The sequence below is a fragment of the Bufo gargarizans genome, chromosome 9, assembly GCF_014858855.1.
Source record: "Bufo gargarizans isolate SCDJY-AF-19 chromosome 9, ASM1485885v1, whole genome shotgun sequence".
Classification (NCBI taxonomy): Eukaryota; Metazoa; Chordata; class Amphibia; order Anura; family Bufonidae; genus Bufo; species Bufo gargarizans.
This window is the reverse complement of record NC_058088.1, coordinates 190443756-190467140: the sequence shown is the minus strand read 5'-3', so window position 1 is coordinate 190467140 and position 23385 is coordinate 190443756. Positions and strand designations below refer to the sequence as shown.

The 23385-nt window shown below is 47.5% G+C and overlaps 1 protein-coding gene across 2 annotated transcripts in view; it reads right to left on the bottom strand.

The window, feature by feature from the left end:
• Positions 1–13384, bottom strand: part of EXD3 (exonuclease 3'-5' domain containing 3) — a 143730-nt gene extending 130346 nt beyond the window's left edge. Inside the window, exon 1 of one of the 2 annotated variants that reach the window (XM_044305821.1) lies at positions 13275–13384. The gene's annotated coding sequence lies outside the window, so the exon portion shown is untranslated. The remainder of the gene's footprint in view (positions 1–13274) is intronic. The other variant, XM_044305822.1, reaches the window with a different exon arrangement.
• Positions 13385–23385: the final 10001 nt, after the last annotated feature.

Below are 23385 nucleotides of genomic sequence, written 5' to 3'. Positions count from 1 at the left end.
ACGTCACTGGTGCAAAGCCTGAGCCCCCCGTCTGTATTGAAGGACCTAGGTGAGGCGAACTTCTGTATAGTTAGCGTCCAGACGGGCCAGGTATTTTCTTTTGCGCTTTAAGTGCAATGTCTGATCTCTGATTGTGCAGTGTCAGTTTGGACCAAAAATAAAGCATTCCATGGACTTTTAACTGTGAAGTCTGTTATCATCAATCCTGTCCACCCAAAGACCTGAGACACTCCTTAAAGGGGTTCTGCAGTTCTTTTAAACTGATGATCTATCCTTTGGATAGATCATCAGCATCTGATCGGCGGGGATCCGACACCCAGGACCCACGCCGATTCTCTAGGTCTCTCCTTAGGCCCACAACTGGGCGGGGCCAAGTTCTGTTCACTTGAATGGAGCTTAGCCGTGCCCAGGCCAGTGAGACTAGTCGTGACGTCACTGGGTCTGCGGTAAACAGCGAGAAGGCCGCGGCGCTACTGCCAGCGCCGCTGCCTTCTCAAACAGCTGATTGTCGGGGGTCCCAGTTGTCGGACCCCCGCCGATCAGAAGCTGATGATCTGTCCAGAGGAGAGATCATCAGTTTAAAAGCACTGCAGAACCCCTTTAATTATCACCTAACGACCCTCAGATTATCAAGGCCTTGCTTAGATACAACGTTACAAGTGATAACATTCTAGAAAAGTAGAAACAAAATATCCAGATAATGACTCTGCGTGGTTTGTGGTGGAAAGGCAGATGTATGAAACCAAGTCCATCTCATGGGAGAGGAAGCAAATGGGGAGCCCGCGCTCGGCCCCCGCTCCTTCCTCACAAGCGGCGCGAGTGTAGGGTTACTACAGGCGAGGAATTCTGCTCCTCCGCTCAATGTCTTTCACAGGAATACGTTGCAAAAGACGCCAGTAAAAATATTTACTGGAAAGTCATTTCACAGTCATCCCTGCGGAATGCCGACCAGAACTTCCGAGGAAATCTGCCCTGAGGTCCCGACCTCTGGAAGAAGAAGAAGAAAGAAAAAAAAATTAAAAGCTTCACCAGGTAGGGGGGAAAATCACATCTGAGGCGGCCATATCCGGCACGTTCATCCAGGGCGCAGGAAGTATCATGCGTAACATAGGACGCGGCGTGTGTAATGCAGCTGGTACGCGGCCAGTCACAATGCTCCGGGGAAACCGCAATCTCATTTCAGAGCTCTCTATATACAACCGATGGGAACCTGCATGCATCAGACGATTAAGGGCATCTACCCCTACGGGCACTGCACCGGGTTCACTGGCATTTGTTTCTTGTATAATCACCCATCACCGACCCTGAAAATGCCACAGAAAAGCAAATTATCGCCTGTGTGTCAGTATTCACTGCAGTCGGAATTTGGAAGAAATCCAAAATCCATAAAGTGGTAAGGGAATTTCTATACAAGCGATTGCCCAATGTAATCCAAGTGACCCTTGATGAAGAGGACCACTTCAATACCTGCAAAAAAATACTAAAGTCTCCTCCGCTACTGAATTCAGCCTATATGCCAAATGCGACGGTGAAACGGCGAGGTCGCAAGTCGCTTTAATACCGTGGACAAAACAGAATAAACCCGAGGGGACGGGACGGATGTCCTGCTCCTCACACAATGACGGAAGTCTATGGGGGGTCTGCTAGCACAGAGGTGCAATATTTGACATGATGCTGTTAGCAGCGCCCCTACCTAAATGACCAAACAGGGGGAAGCAGGTAGCAGTTTTAAAAAATATTGACACCCCCTCCCCCAATTACACAGGAATGAATAGAAGATCCTGAAGATAGAGTAGATCCCTTCTATGCACGTTGGAGAAGAGAGGTGAATGGGGGATCTGCAGGCGCTTCGGACCCCTGATGCTATAGAAATATTTCTATTGCAGCCCCGCTAGGTTAGGTCAATGCCCCTGTTTATGGCAGCCTGTGCTCTAAGAAGCAGCCGGTACAACTGCTTCAACGCAGGAACATTCCAGCGAATAAAACGAGTGCACGACAGGGAATTGCTATTTATGCAGTTACCACCAGCCATTGAGAAAACCACCACAATCTCCAAAGGGTACGGCTACAGGGTGACCAAAGATGGCAGTGTAGCAGGGCTGCCATAGGAATGACTTGCAAACTTGCTGTGTGCAACACTGTTGGAATGAGCACGTTGCGGTGGCAGCGGACATGCAAGTCGCGCTGCGACCCCATTCATTCCTATGGGAGCCCTGCTACACGCTGATCTTTGCTCGCTCCCATAATTGCCGTTTACCCTAAAAGCTGCCGAACCTCCATCTGAGAGTCATAATAATTATAGGCGCCCCAGTAAGTGAAAAAAAACCGGGGTGTCTAACACCCCCCACCCGGGGCGGCGAGAAGCGCGTCAGCTCATCAACACTTCTGGGAATTGTAGTAAAAGCGCGCACAAACAATGAAGGAGAAGGTAACGCTGCCTGGAAAAGCGGAGTCATTTCAGGTCAGCTCTCCGGCAAGACAAATACTAGAGCGAAAACAAGAGAAAAAAATAAAAAACTAGAGGAAAGAGACACCGGCCCCGAGATCATTCTCAGCCTTTCCCAGGCGTTGGAATCCCTTTCTCCATGGATTTTAAGTAAAAACAATTTATTTTTTTTACTCTGCAAAGAAAATGTTAAAACTCTACAGACACGTCCAGCGCTTCTGCAAGGGTCGTCTTAAAGGGGAAGTCCATCAGACGCTAGGAGGGCTGGGGGTCCACATACTGAAATGTAAGACTCCACAGATAGCTAGAGATTGCTGTATTAATAAAGGCAAGTACCTTATTGATCCATATGCAAATGAGCAGTGAAGTGCACTGTGGGTGGGTCCAAACCACTGTGTGCACCCTTGCCTGTCCTGCTTCCTCTGCCAGACCCTCCCTTTGCTTTATGATTGACAGGGCCAGAATCTGTCAATCAAAGACGGGGCAAGGATGAATTTCCGGGCTGAAGACGCACCCGGTCAGAGACTCAAGACGTGTCTAGATCAGGGCTAGCCAGCTGTTGTAAAACTACAATTCCCACCATGCCCTGCTGTAGGCTGTCTGGGTATGCTGGGAGTTGTAGTTTGGGGCGCCGCAGGTTGGCCATCCTTGGTCTAGATAGATCTATTCAGGAAGGACAGATGGGCGACAACTACTGTGGGGCTGTAAGGGGGGGCGACAACTACTGTGGGGCTGTAAGGGGTATCCAAACGATAGGTCGTCCTGGAAAAGCCCATTAAAAGTGTTTAATACTGATGGTCTGTCCTCAGGATAGGTCATCAGTGTCTGATCGGTTGGGGGTCCGACTCCCGGCACCCCCACCAATTAGCTGCTAGGCCCATAACAAGCATGGCGCCATCCATTGGATAGTGGCTGTGCTTGGTATTGCAGGCCACGCAACCGATGAACATGATGTCAATGGCCTAAGAAGGGGCTGCGGCATCTTCACACAGCTGATTAGCAGGGGCGACGGGAGTCGGACCCCCACCAGATACTGATGACCTATCCTGAAGATATGTATCAGTAGTAAATGCTCAGACCACCCCTTTAACTGTCGCCACGTGGACCATAGGAACCTGCAGCCTAGAGGTAACTTATTGTGGGCATGCTCTGTGACTTCTGCAGAGATGACTGTGCAAGCAGGGGGAGCTGTGAGCATATCTATACACAGGCGTTACCCGTCATCGTAATCTTACCAGTGATGATGATGAGGATGACAAAACACGTGGTGTTAATACCACTATGGGGCTCTGTGGCGCTGAGTGAAAACTGCAAGATCTAAATTTTATTTTTTTAATATACAAGCATAGTGACTTGGAAAATGGGGTGAAAAATCAAAAAGTTCTTAAAAAATATCTTAACTATAAAAAAAAATATGATTTCATCATTAGATCTGATGACAATCTGTACAGGTTTACAGCCTATGAGGGTAAAACAAATTTCCATTCATTGACAGCAAGCAGGAATTGAAGTGCAAAGCATATCTGAAACTTTCCAGACCTTTAAATCTATACATGAGCTCCTCAGGGGTCACAGCTCCAGATTTTTGGATGCTAGCTCCTCCAGATGCGGCCGTATACACCTTATACAGGGAGATGAGAATTATATACAGATGTATCTCCAGGATCGGCAGCAGCCGGACGCTTCTATGTCTGACGAGGCTTCGCTCGCCTCCTGACCCGTCGTCAGCCATGCTCAGGGGCCCCAGTCCTTGTGGGAGATGGGATCGCACTAGACATAAAGTCATTGTGTTCAGCAGAGTCTTAAAGCATTGCAGATGGCTCGAGGCGGTGGTCCCCGGGGGTCCCCGCTGCAGACTAAACAGTTGGAGATATTAAAAACAGAAAATAACTAAACAGACTACTCCCCCCCCCCCCCACCACAGAAGTCAGCGGACATCACAGAAGCTGCATGTGAACACGGGCTGGAGGAGCACAATGATTACCACTATATGAGCTTCTGGTGGGCGCCTAGGTGGTGCCATGAGAGACAGATGGTGGAGGGCAGAAGAGCTTATGCTCCAAATATTTTCTGCCAACTTTATTACTATTTGGCAGGACAATTTTGCTGCAGGCTGCACCGGCAGAGCTTACAATCCCATGCTCAGGCCACAAAGACGTGCCCGGGCAGAGCTTACAATCCAATGCTCAGGCCACAAAGACGTGCCCGGGCAGAGCTTACAATCCAATGCTCAGGCCACAAAGACGTGCCCCGGCAGAGCTTACAATCCCATGCTCAGGCCACAAAGACGTGCCCCGGCAGAGCTTACAATCCAATGCTCAGGCCACAAAGACGTGCCCCGGCAGAGCTTACAATCCAATGCTCAGGCCACAAAGACGTGCCCGGGCAGAGCTTACAATCCCATGCTCAGGCCACAAAGACGTGCCCCGGCAGAGCTTACAATCCAATGCTCAGGCCACAAAGGCGTGCCCCGGCAGAGCTTACAATCCAATGCTCAGGCCACAAAGACGTGCCCCGGTAGAGCTTACAATCCCATGCTCAGGCCACAAAGACGTGCCCGGGCAGAGCTTACAATCCAATGCTCAGGCCACAAAGACGTGCCCCGGCAGAGCTTACAATCCAATGCTCAGGCCACAAAGACGTGCCCCGGCAGAGCTTACAATCCCATGCTCAGGCCACAAAGGCGTGCCCCGGCAGAGCTTACAATCCAATGCTCAGGCCACAAAGACGTGCCCGGGCAGAGCTTACAATCCGCCACAAAGACGTGCCCAGGCAGAGCTTACAATCCAATGCTCAGGCCACAAAGACGTGCCCCGGCAGAGCTTACAATCCAATGCTCAGGCCACAAAGACGTGCCCGGGCAGAGCTTACAATCCAATGCTCAGGCCACAAAGACGTGCCCGGGCAGAGCTTACAATCCCATGCTCAGGCCACAAAGACGTGCCCCGGCAGAGCTTACAATCCAATGCTCAGGCCACAAAGACGTGCCCCGGCAGAGCTTACAATCCCATGCTCAGGCCACAAAGGCGTGCCCCGGCAGAGCTTACAATCCAATGCTCAGGCCACAAAGACGTGCCCCGGCAGAGCTTACAATCCCATGCTCAGGCCACAAAGACGTGCCCCGGCAGAGCTTACAATCCAATGCTCAGGCCACAAAGACGTGCCCCGGCAGAGCTTACAATCCCATGCTCAGGCCACAAAGACGTGCCCGGGCAGAGCTTACAATCCAATGCTCAGGCCACAAAGACGTGCCCCGGCAGAGCTTACAATCCAATGCTCAGGCCACAAAGACGTGCCCCGGCAGAGCTTACAATCCAATGCACAGGCCACAAAGACGTGCCCGGGCAGAGCTTACAATCCAATGCTCAGGCCACAAAGACGTGCCCGGGCAGAGCTTACAATCCAATGCTCAGGCCACAAAGACGTGCCCCGGCAGAGCTTACAATCCAAAGCTCAGGCCACAAAGACGTGCCCCGGCAGAGCTTACAATCCAAAGCTCAGGCCACAAAGACGTGCCCCGGCAGAGCTTACAATCCAAAGCTCAGGCCACAAAGACGTGGAAGCTTACAATCAAATGATTGCGCCACAAAGACGTACACCGGCCCTCTTTACGGATGGGTCTCGGGGTCCCTAGCACTTATTGGTGGTAATGGTCCCAGTGGTCAGACCCAACCAGTCATACATTATTAACATGGAGGGAACGGCTGAGAGTTATAGTTCTGAAACTACTCACGAGACCCATGATATCAACAAGGAAAGATCTGCTGAGTTATAGTTCTGTATCTGCTCAAGAAACCAAGATATCAACCAGGCAGGATTTAATGAGAGTTATAGACCTGCAGCTAATCAACAAGCCGAAGATATCAACATAGAAGGATCTGCTGAGAGTTACAGTTCTGCATCTACTCAATAGGCCCATGATATCAACATAGAATAACATCTGCTGAGAGCTGTAGCTCTGTAGCTGCTCATGGGACCCAAGATATCAACATGTAAAAATCTGCTGAGAGTTATAGTTCTGCATCTACTCAAAAAGGCCCATATCAACATGGAATAACATCTGCTGAGAGTTGTAGTTCTGCAGCTGCCCATGGGACCCAAGATATCAACATGGAGGGATCTGCTGAGAGTTATAGTTCTGCATCTACTCAAGAGGCCAAATATACTTCAGGTTCTACATTTACTCAAGACTAAAAGGATCTGCTGGGAGTTATAGTTCAACACTTACTCTCAAGAGACCAAGATATCAACATGGAAGAATCTGCTGAAAGTTCTAGTTCTACATCTACTCAAGAGACTAACACAATGATGAGAAGCAATGGCGTCAAGGGATTGTTCTCTGTCTGAAGGGTTGTCTCGAGTCCATCCAACTGTGCGTGACCCCTCCGCAGACGAGTCCAATAAGCTAAAAAACAAATTCCTCCAGGGGAAGGACCTGGGCCCCCCTCCTCCGGTCCCCACATTTGCAGGCAGATTGCATCTTTCCCTGGAAGACAAGAGAGCTGTTTTGGTGAACTCGCAGCTCCCCACAGGGGGATACGTCTACATCAATCCCATAAATCAGACAAAAAGAGATCTGCGGTCGGCCTAGAAAAAAAAAAGCATCTGCAGAAGAGCAAAAACCACACACACACACAGCACGGAATTTAGATTAACCCCCGCACAATCGCCCGTCTTCAAGGCACAGGGTCCCCCGTCAGCCATGATCTGGGAAGAAGTCAGGCTTTAATTAACTATCAAGATGAGACATGAGGCGGTAATGACAAAAACAAGCGGGAGAAGAGAAGATTTGTGGTCGCATAAAAGAAGGATCCAGAGGAAAACCACAGGCGGAAAAAAACTGAGGCTTCACACGCCGGCGGGTGATGCAAATGAAGCGTAATCACGCTATAATGATACCATCTGCTATGTCAGTCCATTTTAGTGCAAAAATTTGCAACTTTTTACTACTCTGTGCCCGACAATTTTTCCAAAAAGTGGGTAGGGCTCATCGGAAGAGATAACTGCCTTTTCGCGGCCCGGAAAATTACGTCGGAGATTTAAAAGGGGTTATCAATCGTGGGGGGGAATCCGACCACTGGGGGCCCTTGGCGTCTGCGAGGACAGGGGCCCCGACACTCCATTCAACTCTAAGGGACTGCTAAAGCCGGCATAGAGCAGAATGGAGAGGCGATCCGGGCTCCGTTCAAACACAGGAGCACAGACCCGGATTTTTATGATGGGCAGGGGCCCCAGCGGTTGGACACCTCCCCTCCCCCCCCCCCCATCTATAAGTTGTCTTAATGGGACAAACCTCCAAAATTGATTTCAAAGTAAAAGCATACCGCCATGTAGGGTAGACGTCCGAAACAGAACCATACCTTTCTTGCCTCCAATCCAAAGGCAAATAAGTTTTCCGGTGCACTGTGGGCGGGGCCATTCTGCTCAGTGCACTTGGCTTCCCTTGTGTAATCACTACAGGTTCTGAAATCTTAGGGACTGTCAATCAAACAAGAGGGGGAGGCATTGGAGCGGAGTTACAGGCAGAGGAATGGTGCACCCAAGGATGCACCGAAGACCTAATTTGCATAAAAATAAAAACCCATCATGACTCAGGATTAGAAGTCTGGATTCTCACAGATTTTGTATGAATTACACTCAAAAATGGTGGCCCATTGCATGCCGCATTAAAGCGGTCACCTCCAACACATGGCGCCCGACGGAGCACGGTAAGGCAGCACATCAGCTATGAGCTTGGAAGAGGAAGATTCCCCCGCTGCTAAAAGACTTCAACCCCCAACATGCTGGGCTATGGCCATCAGAGAATGTTAGGAGTAGTAGTTTTGCACGAGCTGGAGAGTCACAATCTCCAAGTGTAACTTGTGAGAAGCATCAGGTAAAAGACAACTCAATATGAAAATACTTTGCATTCATTTCTGTCCTGGAAGATCCCGGAAAATATTCCAGAAAACTATTCGTCCACAGGAGACAATGGGGGGGGGGGCTGCGCAGCTCGGATATCACAGTCTGGGATCTGGACGGGAAAAATTGTTTCCTTTCGAGTTATGTCATCCCAAAAGACAGTCATTGGCGAGAAATGATGAGGTCTTCGTGCAGATGAAGGCAATTGCACCACGGAACGCCGTCACTCCGCGATGCCGTATGCAACAATTAAAGATACGCTCCAGTGAGGAAAGTAATCTGGCGACTTCACAAGCGGCTGTAATGGAAAGTGCTGGGGGAGAAGCAAAATCATCAAGTGGCAATTAGAAAGTCAGGTTTTTGCACTTCAGAAACAGCGCCACATTTGTCGATGGCTGCTTCCGGTATTGCAGCTCGAGTGTTATCATTTCATACAACCTCCAACAAAGATGCAGCTTCTGATCGGCGGAGGTTCAGCCTCTCGGCGCGGTCTTTTGAGAAACTATGCAAAGTACTATGGAAAAAAAAATATGGCATTCATATCTCGGAATCGGAATCTGATTCTACCACAATATTCGGATACCCATCGTCAATCTTGGAACTTCAAAACAAAAGAATCTGTCCCCAGCCGCTGCAAAACTACAACTCTCACCATGTCCTCATAGCCTGTGCAATGCTGGAAGTTGTAGCTTTGCAAAAGCTAGAAAAACCCAGGTTGGAGGCAGCTGTTTTATAAAGGTCGCCAGGCCTGGGAATCTTAAAGGGATAAATGGCCTATCCGCAGGACAGGTGACCAATATCTGCTCAGGAGGGATCTGCCCGCCAGCACCGCTGTTGGGAGGCCGCAGCCTCATCCTAGGCCATGTGAGGTCACCTTCTCCGGTCACATGGCGCAGGCACCCCGATAAAAGTAAATGGGTCTGAGCTGCAATACCAAGTACAGCCACTATCCAAAGTATGGCGCTGTTCTTGGTGTTCACTTCTTCAAACAGATGATCTGCGGGGGTCCTGGGTGTCAGGACCCCACCGATAAGATACTGATGACCTATCCTGACGATAGGACATCAATATATTCACCCCAGAAACCCAGTCCTGAACTAATGATGTCATGTGTAAGGGGTGAGAACCACAGTGTTAGGCTCCATTCAGACGTCCGTAGAATGGGTCCGCATACGTTCCGCAATTATGCGGAACGGGTGCGGACCCATTCATTCTCTATGGGGCCGGAAGAGATGCAGACAGCACACAGTGTGCTGTCTGCATCCTCATTTCCGGAGCGTGGCCCCAATCTTCCGGTCCGCAGCTCCGTAAAAAAATAGAGCATGTCCAATTCTTGTCCGCAATTGCGGACAGAATAGGCATTTCTATGGGGATGCCGGCCGAGTGTATTGCGCATCCGCAATTCCCTACGGACGTCTGAATGGAGCCGTAGGCCACTTGCACATGACCTTGTGTCTTTTTCAGTATTTTGCGGGCTGTTTTTCCGTTTTTTTATTCAGTAGTGTTTGCGGTTCTGTTTTTCCATATGGCATATACAGAAATTACAAAGGAAAAATTGGGCTGGGCATAACATTTTCAATAGATGGTTCAGCAAAAAAGGAACGGATATGGAAGACAGAGGCATCATGCACATGACCGTATGGCTTTTTCAGTATTTTGTGGTCCGCAAAAAATACGGATGACATCCGTGTGCATTCCGTTTTTTACGGAACGGAACAGTACTATCCTTGTCCATTATGCGGACAAGAATAGGACATGTTCTATCTTTGAACTGAACGGAAACGGAATGCATACAGAGGACATAAAAATTAATGGTTCCGTATATGGCCTGTATACGGAACGCAAAAAACGTTCGTGTGAACGAGCCCTTACAGCAAATTCATTTAAATGAAGAGAAATACTTTCCAGGAGGAGCAGACCAGACTTATAGGATTGGACTGTGCGCCCATAGACCTGCTGGGCTGGTAAATTATGTTCTGGCCTACACTGCCCTCTGGTGGAGATGGCGCTGAATTACGGCCTGAGCAGAGAGGTGGATGAACACACTACTAATTGCATAAACTAAAACCATGCATTATGAAACCAAACGTTAGAAGATTATCCCATCGCTATCGTACGTTATAAACCCGCTGGTCATTTTAGAATCTTCTCCACTTTGCTGCCACAGCATAGACTACAGATTTACCGCACACAATCCTAGTGCAGAAAATGTGCAGCGCGGGCGGCCGTACACTAAGGCTGCAATCACACGACCGTGTCAGTCCACGGATAAGGGCCGTCAAAAAATAGGACACGTCCTGTTCTGTGTGTTTTCACGGACCAGCAGCCCGCAGACAATTGTTAAAGGGAACCTGTCACCGGGATTTTGGGTATAGCGCTGAGGACATGGGCTGCTAGATGGCCGCTAGCACATCCGCAATACCCAGTCCCCATAGCTCTGTGTGCTTTTATTATGTAAAGAAAACCCGATTTGATACATATGCAAATTTACATAAGAGTCATATCTTACTTGTGTGACCAGAGAAGAGTTATATTTTCAAGCTCTAATTCATCTCAGGGTAATTTGCATCAAATCGTTTTTTTACACAATAAAAGCACACAGAGCTATGGGGACTGGGTATTGCGGATGTGCTAGCGGCCATCTAGCAACCCATGTCCTCAGCTCTATACACAAAATCCCGGTGACAGGTTCCCTTTAACGGCCATGTTTTTCACAGTGACGTGACTGTAGCCTAAATCCAATGACACAAGGGGTAAAGGTCTGGACCTGAGCAGGGGGACCAGAAACTGGCCAGAGACAGGAGGCCTCTTGGTACGTCAGGACGGTCGGCGCGCAGAGCTCTACAGAGCGATGCGAGATGGGATGGCGAGCAACTTGCATGGGTTTTCTTGTACTCCAGTCGCATCCAAAGCTGCATTTAGAATTCCTCTACTTACACGATAGCACAGCACCTCCGGGTCCCACAATCTGAGCAGACACATAGGAAAGCAGAATTATTACAAGACGGCGCAATCATGTGACTCTTATGTTCAGACTCTATATGACAAGAAGTCAGAGCCATGTGGGAGATGTAGGATTAGGACCTGGCTCAGGACCGTATCTGTTTTGCAGTCCTTTTTTGTGAACCCACTGACTTCAATGGGTCCACATTTTTGCAGAACAGACATACGGATGTGAAAAGCACATAGGTGATCCGTCCACTTTCCGCAAAAAGACTTTGGGGGAGATTTATCAAACTGGTGTAAAGTAGAACTGGCTTAGTTGCCCATAGCAGCCAATCAGATTCCACCTTCCATTTTTGTGACAGCTCCTTTGGAAAATGAAAGGCGAGATCTTATTGGCTGCTATGGGCAACTAAGGCTACTTTCACACCTGCATTAGGTGCGGATCCGTCTGGTATCTGCATAGACGGATCCGCACCTATAATGCAAACGCTTGTATCCGTCTGTCCTGACTTACATTGAAAGTCAATGGGGGACGGATCCGTTTTCAATTGCACCATATTGTGTCAGTGAAAACGGATCCGTCCCCATTGACTTACATTGTAAGTCAGGATGCATCCGTTTGGCTCCGCATCGCAAGCAGCGTTTTGGTGTCTGCATCCAGGGCGGAATGGAGGCAGAACGGAGCCAAACTGATGCATTCTGAACGGATCCTTAACCATTCAGAATGCATTGGGGCTGAACTGATCCGTTTTGCGAGATCCCTGCAACGGATCTCACAAACGGAATTCAAAACGCCAGTGTGAAAGTAGCCTCAGCCAGTTCTACTTTACACCAGTTTAATAAATGACCCAATGTGTCCCAAAATTCAGACCACAGACCCGCTGAAGTCAATGGATGGCAAGAAAATGCAGATGCACCATGGACCGTATCCGTATTTTAGGGATCCGCGGCGGTGTGCATGATGCCGTACACTGTGCCGCAGACGTAGAAGAACCGCCCTGCGCGCTTCCGCCCTGCACTGCTCCACCTTACACTGCTTTCGTAATAAGCCGTGTACCTGCGTCAGATGGCTATGGGCAGGAAAGGTTTACTTTCACTGACAGCAAGAAGAGATTTTAAAAAAAAACGATAACGTAAAATCTAGACTGGATGCAACTGAAGCAAACCCTCAGCTGTGAGAAGTGTTAGGTCTAGGTGGGTTTCCCATTCACTGGTCTAAGGCCTCTTGCCCACACGAACGTTGTGCTTTGGGGTCCGTAATTTGGGCGGTGTCATACTGTGAAAGCAGGGCCCCCAGCAGCACAGAGAATATCAGGAGCGGCACATACTGATGCCAGTAAGAGTAGGGCTGCTTGTAACAGGGCAGTGTAACGATAGGTATATAGTGGAAGCAATGTCCACCGCAGCACAGAGTATTTCAGGAGGGCAGTGCTATGATGGGAGGCCGGAGCTGGGACCCCCGGCTATAGTAAGACCCATGTCCTCTGTCTCGCAGAAAAGCTGCGTGACCACCAGTGCCGCCATTACAGATCCCACCAATGGACCTGCTGGAGTCTGGGAAAGCTGGGTGACTACCTCAGTGGATGATAGAACAGTGGCCATATTAGATTTCACCCAACTTTCCCAGACACTGATAAAACTATAAATGGCTGAATACAACACGACAAACATGAGGATTAGCTGGAAATGTCCTCTCCACAGAGCTGGTACAGACCGAGCAGGGCCCCCCGGGGCCCCTCAATTACTGGAGGAGACTGCACAGGACCTGAGGACGCCGTTCACACAAGAGAAGGAGAACCGGGGGTGCAAAGTCATAAGAAACCGCGAGCCTGAGGTAAAACCAGCTGCTCTGGAAACACAGGAAGTGCTCGCCGGCAGCTGCCTCCCCGCCATTACTCAGACATCCTATGCTTCTCCTGCCCACCATACACTAAGGGGCCCCGGGCCCCCAGTACAGTCCGCCCCTACATCATCTACTTACTTTGTGCCTAAAACGCCCCTCTTCGTCTTCAGACGCCGCACACGGTTTTCCTCACCCGGAACCCTTCTCTCGGCTGATCTGTGCAGTCCGGCTACTTTTTAGTAAGGGACTCACACCAAAGCAAGACTTCCTGTGAATAGGTTGCTTGTTTCCATGGTAATCAGAAGCAACCGGAAATCCGTTTTGTTTTTTGTTTTGTTTTTACATTACTTTTAATGTCTAATTTGCCTGCTTTCATTAAAATGTAATTTTTGTAATCTGTTTTCCCCATGGGTTCAGAATAAATCGGTCTGTGACGCCACTAGATGTTGTAGAACTATAAGTAAAGTAATAATATCTGCATCTATCTCTCTCATTATCTATCTAATATCTATCTATCTCATTATCTATCTATATAGACAGATATATATATATTAGATAGATTAGAGAGACTCACCTGTGAGGGCTACTTACTTCCAGAGCAGTGGCGTACACACAATCCATGGGGCCCCTGTGCGAAACTGATCCATGCCCCCCCAGTGGCGGATCCAGAGCCTGGTCTCGGTAGGGGCACTTCCCAGGGCAATAGGAGATTATGGGGCCCCTGTGTCGTCGCCCACCCTCAAGCCACACCCACACACAGCCCTTCCTATATATCGCGCCCATACCTCTTACATCCAGTGACGTCTCCTTTGATGTACAGTAGATGTTCTCTTTCTTCATCTTCTCCATTCAGACCGGACCACCATGATGATTTCTTTCAGCCATCTCTCTGCAGAGTTTGACAGACAGACATCTTAGTTTCCTACCCCCATCAGACACCCAGTCAGCCCCATCAGACCTCAGATCAGCCCAAAGACCCCCAGTCAGCCCCTATCAGACCTCAGATCAGCCCAAAGACCCCCATCAGACCCCCAGTCAACCCCCATCAGACCTCAGATCAGCCCAAAGACCCCCACTCAGCCTCCCATGCCCATCAGACCTCAGATCAGCCTAAAGACCCCCCAACTCAGCCACCAGATCATCAGCCCAAAGACCCTTCAGATCAGCATTAGCCCAGGCCCTAAAAGACCCCAATCCCATCAATAAATTCATATAGATAGATAGATAGATAGATATGTGATAGATAGATAATATATAGGAGATATAGATAGATAGATATGAGATAGATAGATAGATAGATAGATATGTGATAGATAGATAGATAGATAGATATGTGATAGATAGATAGATAGATAGATAGATAGATAGATATAGATAAAAATGCAGTGAGCAGGATTCGGGTATACGCTGACGTCAAATTATGCAATGACTGGGTCAGGTGTAGATGATAGTCTATAGTTTGTTTGTGACGCCAATTGCAGCGTGCGCAGGGTACTACCCCAGGGCCCTCCCAAGGTGTTATAACGCACGTCCCAGGTTAGAAATACCAGAGTGGTGTAATGTCCTATAATGTCTCTGTATGGTAATGGTGTCAACGGTGTCTCCTACCTGAGTACGGCTGGACTTGCAACAAATTTGAGTGTAGTGATAGTAGGAGTAATAGAGGAATTTTGCAGCAGAAATTATGTCCAGACCTTTAGATGAAGTTCAAACTTTTCTTTACTGAAGATAACTTGAATCCAAACAGAATACAGTTTTGCAGGTTTTGGCAATGGTTGGCAGGAATAAAAATCTTCTGCACTATAAATGTGGAGCTTGCAGGATAACGTCTGCTTAGTAGCTCTGAAACTGTGGCAGGAATTTATCTTCTGCGCTTCTCTTTATCTTCTGCTTAGTGGGGACTGACTAGCTGAGGAGGAATATGGCTTCTCCTAGGTCTCTGGACTTTACTCACAGATAGGTTCTCAGGGAATGCTTTCGTCCTGAAACTCTGGAGGTTGTCTACTTTCTTGTCATCCAACTGAGGCTGCAGGGCTCAGACTGGGTATTATGATCAATGTCTTAGCCGAGATAAGATCCTGGCTTTCTTCCCTATACAGGGGGACTCCTTACACAGACACCCCTAGCAGGGGGTGGGCTACACTGAACCTAACTTCCTTCTCCACCCAAGCTGCAGGATGCGGGAACAGTCCACACCTCCACAGAGGGGGAGCTAAGCTGGAATGAACTGTAACTAGCTCCTTACCAATCCATTGCTGCCACCTGCTGATGAACATGGAAAATTACAAGGAAATTTACATTTAACATAGTTTTAAATGCACAGTTGTGAAGACATCAGCAAAATCATATCAGATCACAAGGTAAAGGCTCTTAAAGGGCTTCTGTCACCCCACTAAACAGTTGTTTTTTTTTTGTGTACTTATAATCTCTATCCTGCGATATTGCTATACCTTATGTTATTAATAATTTTCGTTCAGTAGATTTTGCAAAAAACGTACTTGTATGATATGCTAATTACCTTTCTACCAGCAAGTAAGGCGTCTACTTGCTGGTAGCAGCCGCAGAAAACCGCCCCCTCCTCTTGTTGATTGACAGGGCCAGCCGCGATCTCCTCCTCCGGCTGGCCCTGTCAGCATTTCAAAAATCGCGCGCCTGTGTTGATTCGGCGCAGGCGCTCTGAGATAAGGAGGCTCGCCTCCTCAGCACTCCCTCAGTGCGCCTGCGCCGATGACGTCTTTTTCGGTGATGTTATCGGCGCAGGCGCAATGAGGGAGTACTGAGGAGGCGAGCCTCCTTATCTCAGAGCGCCTGCGCCGAATCAACACAGGCGCGCGATTTTTGAAATGCTGATAGGGCCGGCCGGAGGAGGAAATCACGGCTGGCCCTGTCAATCAACAAGAGGAGGGGGCGGTTTTCTGCGGCTGCTACCAGCAAGTAGACGCCCTACTTGCTGGTAGAAAGGTAATTAGCATATCATTCAAGTACGTTTTTTGCAAAATCTACTGAACGAAAATTATTAATAACATAAGGTATAGCAATATCGCAGGATAGGGATTATAAGTACACAAAAAAAAAAAATCAGTTTAGTGGGGTGACAGAAGCCCTTTAATAGATAGTATGTAGTGTCCCACTAGGTAGGGGTGGGCACTACACAAGGGTCAATTGGTGTGTGCGTTACTCCTACTCACAAGGAACAGAAATGTCATATTTAATTCTGCATTTAATGTATGTTCTAATGTGTTGTTATATGCAATGTACCCCTGTATGATGCAACAGCGGGCCTAGTTGGGTGTAGTTAGACATCCCAGACACTAGAGGGAGATAGGGAGCCCCTAGTATAAATGTCCAGGCCCAGACAGGGAGTGTTAGTTAGTGATGGGAAGTTCGGATCTTTCAGATGAATCGGATCTTCGGTTCACTTCATGAGCCGGCAGAAGCAAGTGAACTGAAGATTAATGCGCACATGCTCAGCTCATCGAATCTTCGGTTCACTTGCTGAGTCGGCTCTCAAGTGAACCGAAGGTCAGGAGGGACTGGCTCCTGGCAAACACAGCTCTGCTGCAGTGAATGCAGACTGTGATAATTGTCTGAGAGTTTTAGTTAAAAGAATCGTGTCACCGAGTCCCTACCAGACTTCCTGCTCTGCTACAGCATGATGCTACACTGCTGCATGCACCCTGTACACACACAGCTCTGCTACATGCTAGACTAATGCCCCCCCTTCCCCCCGGACGGACTTACAGGGAGCCGCAGAGCAGGGAGCCTGGCAGGGACTCGGTGACTCATTCGATTCTTTTAACTAATAGACTCAGCCGATTCTCTGAGTCCCTGCGACTCCCCCTGTGCTGGGAGTCAGTGCTGGCTGCCTCTGATTGGTTGGAGGGCGGGGAGGGGCGGGGCTAGCGTCCACTGGAGGCTCCTATTTCACTGCCTGCTGCTGCCCCTATGCTGATCTGACTGAGCGGCTTCACTCGGATCGGCTCAGTCAGAGGAACCGACTCTTCCGGATCAGTGAACTGAATCGGTTCAAAAGAACGATTCGTTCATGATCCGGACATCACTAGTGTTAGTGCAGAGTCAGGAGTCTGAGAAGACAGAGGTTAGAAAGCCTGCTCCTGACATGCGGCTGGATAGCCCTGGCTGCTAGTGATGTCCAGGAGGCTAGTGAGAAGCTCCAGCCGCCTGAGAACAAGAGAGCCTTAGTTAGCTCTGAAGTCACCCCAGTTGCAGGACCCAACCTCCTGGGAGAAACCCACAGTCAATCAACAGCCAAGTGAGGAAACTCCAGGGAAAGATAAGTAACCCTGATGGGCAGATGAAAATAGAAAGGAAAGCAAGGATTTAATTAATACCAGAGGAAGATAGAGTAACCAAGGATTTAAGCCACCCTTTAGGCATCCGGGCCTTGGGATATAAAGCCGGAGCAGGAGTTCTAGAAAGGACACTGTACATTGTTTCTGAGGAAAGGTACAACCTGGTGCTGAGTGCTTGTAAAGTTACCCTCTGCGTATCTTGCATAATTATTGCCTGCCATATTGTGAATAAGCCCCTTGTGGAACTGTGATTGAAAGACTGTGTGACCACCTGCTGTACAAAGTTGAACTGTTCAGTAAAAGTAACGTTTGGTTCACTATTCTACTTGTGTACCTTCATCATTCCAACTACCAACCGGCGTGCCACCGTCCAAAGGCACTGGCGTCACGAATCCAACAGGGACCTTGCCCCAGGCACTCAAAATACCTGTAACATCCAGGGCACCTCATCCACCATCAGGCCTGGTCCCTACATACAGAGCGTGCCCCAGAGGAACCGTGTCTACCTCTCCTTCACTGCCACGCGCCTGCCCAGGGTTCTTCAAATATAGTGAGTACCCTCGATTGCCCATAACCGTGACCTCACTTCGCTATACCCTGCAGGTCTGGCGTGTTGCAAGTAGCGGGGTAGAGACATATAGTAACACAACTCTAGGGTGTTATAGATAGATAGATATGTGATGGATAGATAGTTCTTTCAGCTGCCACCAGCCATAACTACTGTTAAAAGCTAAGACAGTTACAGAGAGAGATACAGCAGTTAGGACACACCCTCTGAGCTGTGATAGGGAGGGAGCTGCGGCAGTGAGGACACACCCTCTGAGCTGTGATAGGGAGGGAGCTGCAGCAGTGAGGACACACCCTCTGAGCTGTGATAGGGAGGGAGCTGCAGCAGTGAGGACACACCCTCGGAGGTGTGATAGGGAGGGAGCTGCAGCAGTGAGGACACACCCTCTGAGGTGTGATAGGGAGGGAGCTGCAGCAGTGAGGACACACCCTCTGAGGTGTGATAGGGAGGGAGCTGCAGCAGTAAGGACACACCCTCTGAGGTGTGATAGGGAGGGAGGGAGCTGCAGCAGTAAGGACACACCCTCTAAGCTGTGATAGGGAGAGAGCTGCAGCAGTAAGGACACACCCTCTGATCTGTGATAGGGAGGGAGCTGCAGCAGTAAGGACACACCTTCTGAGCACACGGGATCGCTCAGGGTGGGAATGCCAATCTTGATAAATGTCCACCATAGTGTCCAAACATAACAGTGCCATGCACATAGAGCCCAAAAACTAATAGTGCCATAGATATAAACACCTACCCCCTAGAGGGGTGTTTACAAACAATTCTCTTGACAGTGGAGAGGAATTGTAAAACAAAGTATATTGAAAAGTTGTAGAACTATCTAAAATGAATCTTTATTAAATGATTCAATTATATTTTTGAAATTAATTGGTAGTGTCGTAGTCGTAGACCTTAGGCCTCATTCACACATCAGTGTTCGGTCAGTAATTTCCATCAGTGATTTTGTGCCAAATCCAGGTGCAGCTCTAAACAAAAGAGGTGCAGATCTTTCCCCTCTACCTTATGTCTGTGGAGGCTCCGATCCTGGTTTTGGCTCACAATCACTGATGGAAATCACTGAGCAAACACTGACGTGTGAATTAGGCTTTAAGACTCATGCACACAAATGTTTTTTTTTTTCATGTCAGTTTTTTTGCGGCCCGTATGCAGAACCATTTACTTCAATGGGGCCGCAAAAAACGGAAATGACTCGGTGTCCTGTGTCCATATGTCCGCAAGGCTGTCCCGCAAAATAATAGAATCTGTCCTATTATTGTCCGCATTATGGACAAGGATAGAACTGTTCTATTAGGGAACACCCAACGGTCATGTGCATGAGCCCTTAGTCATACATGTCCAGTGGGAATAACACAGGAACATGACAAGAGTTTTAATTAAAGATTCTCCAGAATTGTTATCTCATGAGTGATACAAGGATATCCTATAACAGACACTTCAGGAGAGGTAACGGCTCCTCTGTAAATCCAGTGACGTCTTTTCTCATTTTAGACATTATCTTTCCCTTTTCTGCTCCATCCAGTCCAGACCACCATAACAGCATCTCCTGAATGCTGCAGAGTTTCCTGCCAAGACATCTTTGACCCCACAAAGCCAACGGCGGCCGTCTCTCTACTCTATAGAAACATGAAAACATTAAGACCACAGACCAGACCCTTCAATTAATCCAGAGCCCAGACCCCTAAATAAATCCAGGCCTCTAAATAAATCCAGACCCCAGACCAGACCCCTAAATAAACCCAGGCCTCTAAATAAATCCAGACCCCAGACCAGACCCCTAAATAAACCCAGGCCTCTAAATAAATCCAGACTCCAGACCAGACTGCTAAATAAATCCAGACCCCAGACCAGACCCCTAAATAAACCCAGGCCTCTAAATTAATCCAGACCAAATCCTTAAATAAATCCAGACCCCAGACTAGACTCTTTAATTCAGACCCCTAAAAAATCCAGAGCCCTTAATAAATTCAGAACCCAGACCAGACCTCTAAATAAAACCAGACTCCTAAATAAATCCAAGCCTCTAAATAAATCCAGACCCAATCCCAAACCCCTAAAAAATCCAGACCCCAGACCAGACCCTTAAATTAATTCAGACCCCTAAAAAATCCAGACTTCTAAATAAATACAGACCCCTTAATTAATTCAGAACCCAGACCAGACCTCTAAATAAATCCAGACTCCAGACCAGACTCCTAAATAAATCCAGGCCTCTAAATAAATCCAGACCCCAGACCAGACCCTTACATTAATTCAGACCCATAAAAAATCCAGACCCCCTAAATAAATACAGACCCCTTAATTCAGAACCCAGACCAGACCCCTAAATAAACCCAGAACTCAAACCAGACCCCAAATAAATCCAGATATGAGACACCTAAAGAAATCCAGAACCCAGGCCAGACCTCAAATATATCCAGACCTGAGACTTCTAAATAAATCCAGATCCAAAGACCAGACCCCTAAATAAATCCAGACTAGACCCCTAAATAAATCCAAAACACAGACCTCTAAATAAATTTTGACCCAGACTAGATTCCTAAATGTGTAAAACCTGAAGCAAATTCTACATATGTCTCAATGCAGATCAACTTGTTGATTATGCAAGAAAAAAAAGAAAACAAAAACAAATCCGCCCTCTGCTGGAGAAAGCGGGATATAGCAGGAGGCGTATTCCTTCCCACAACGGCACCTACTGTGAATTCTGTAACAGAGGTTTCATTATAAAGCAATTCCTATTTATCCACATAAAACAGGTGAATCCTTAAAGGGGTATTCCAGTTTTTTTTTTTTGTTTGTTTATAAAATAGGAAATCATCCAATTTTCTAATATACATGTATTTAAAATTCTGCATACACACCTTCCTTATATCAGGCGGTTGACCGCTATATGCAGGAGAATGGTATAGCCCATGTATCAGTCCTGTCTAATGTATCCATGCCCTAACTAAAACATGGTATCAGTCATGTGACATTCTCCACATCATATAACCCCTGACATTCAGTAGGCAGCAGTGTTGTATGGCACATACATGTGCGGGGTCATCCGTGTGACATGTAAATAGGACTAGTGATGGAATCACGCTTTTTTTTATTGTGGTTATTATAGTAACTATATCACTGTTTTGTTTGTATTTATATGGCACCTGTCTCTAGGTGATTTGTAAAGTGTCTGCCTGTCTCTAGGTGATGTCCTGTTGTTAATAAAGTTTAGTGTTAAAAAAAACTAACAAGCAACACACAGACACTAACAGATCTGATGAGATACTGATGTGGGAAGTAATGCTGTGTATACGGTATATATGTTCTTCTCCTCAATACACTACTATTCACCTGTAAGATACCTGGCAGTTACCTGAAAGCCTAGTCACATGTTACTTGTGAGGGACACTGACTGACGCCATGTTTAATCCCATCCAACTCTCCTATAAATGCATTTTACAGGAAACAGGCCAACTCCATAAAAAAAAAACCCCACAGAAGAATAAGGTGTTACGGTAGATAACCCCAATATTCAGTTCCCATATATCATGTCCAGGAAACTGAGATGTGAGGCGCTGTTTGTGTTACAAAATAAAACATTACACTCTTTAAGGGGTTTTCCAAGGTTATTCTGAAAACAGCGCCACACCTGTCCACAGGTTATGTGTGGTATTGCAGCTCAGCTACATCTACTTCAATGAAGCTGAGCTGCAATGTTTTTGTTTTGTTTTTTAATGACATTTTTATAGGGGTTATTTCAAGAATCCCCCTTTTTCCCCCATGTACAAATCTAACAGCCCCTTCCTTTCCTTCCACAACCTCTACTGTCAGGAGGAGACTTGCCAGTCCAATAGACATCTAATATACAGTACAGACCAAAAGTTTGGACGCACCTTCTCATTCAAAGAGTTTTCTTTATTTTCATGACTATGACAATTGTAGATTCACACTGAAGGCATCAAAACTATGAATTATCACATGTGGAATTATATACATAACAAAAAAGTGTGAAACAACTGAAAATTTGTCATATTCTAGGTTCTTCAAAGTAGCCACCTTTTGCTTTGATTACTGCTTTGCACACTCTTGGCATTCTCTTGATGAGCTTCAAGAGGTAGTCACCTGAAATGGTCTTCACTTCACAGGTGTGCCCTGTCAGGTGTAATAAGTCGGATTTCTTGCCTTATAAATGGGGTTGGGACCATCAGTTGCCTTGTGGAGAAGTCAGGTGGATACACAGCTGATAGTCCTACTGAATAGACTGTTAGAATTTGTATTATGGAAAGAGAAAAGCAGCTAAGTAAAGAAAAACGAGCGGCCATCATTACTTTAAGAAATGAAGGTCAGTCAGTCCGAAAAATTGGGAAAACTTTGAAAGTGTAGTCACAAAAACCATCAAGCGCTACAAAGAAACTGGCTCACATGCGGACCGCCCCAGGAAAGGAAGACCAAGAGTCACCTCTGCTGCGGAGGATAAGTTCATCCGAGTCACCAGCCTCAGAAATCGCAGGTTAACAGCAGCTCAGATTAGAGACCAGGTCAATGCCACCCAGAGTTCTAGCAGCAGACACATCTCTAGAACAACTGCTAAGAGGAGACTGTGTGAATCAGGCCTTCATGGTAGAAGATCTGCTAGGAAACCACTGCTAAGGACAGGCAACAAGCAGAAGAGACTTGTTTGGGCTAAAGAACACAAGGAATGGACATTAGACCAGTGGAAATCAGTGCTTTGGTCTGATGAGTCCAAATTTGAGATCTTTGGTTCCAACCACCGTGTCTTTGTGCGACGCAGAAAAGGTGAACGGATGGACTCTACATGCCTGGTTCCCACCGTGAAGCATGGAGGAGGAGGTGTGATGGTGTGGGGGGGCTTTGCTGGTGACACTGTTGGGCATTTATTCAAAATTGAAGGCATACTGAACCAGCATGGCTACCACAGCATCTTGCAGCGGCATGCTATTCCATCCGGTTTGCGTTTAGTTGAACCATCATGTTTTTTCAACAGGACAATGACCCCAAACACACCTCCAGGCTGTGTAAGGGCTATTTGACCATGAAGGAGAGTGATGGGGTGCTGCGCCAGATGACCTGGCCTCCACAGTCACCGGACCTGAACCCAATCGAGATGGTTTGGAGTGAGCTGGACCGCAGAGTGAAGGCAAAAGGGCCAACAAGTGCTAAGCATCTCTGGGAACTCCTTCAAGACTGTTGGAAGACCATTTCAGGTGACTACCTCTTGAAGCTCATCAAGAGAATGCCAAGAGTGTGCAAAGCAGTAATCAAAGCAAAAGGTGGCTACTGTGAAGAACCTAGAATATGACATATTTTCAGTTATTTCACACTTTTTTGTTATGTATATAATTCCACATGTGTTAATTCATAG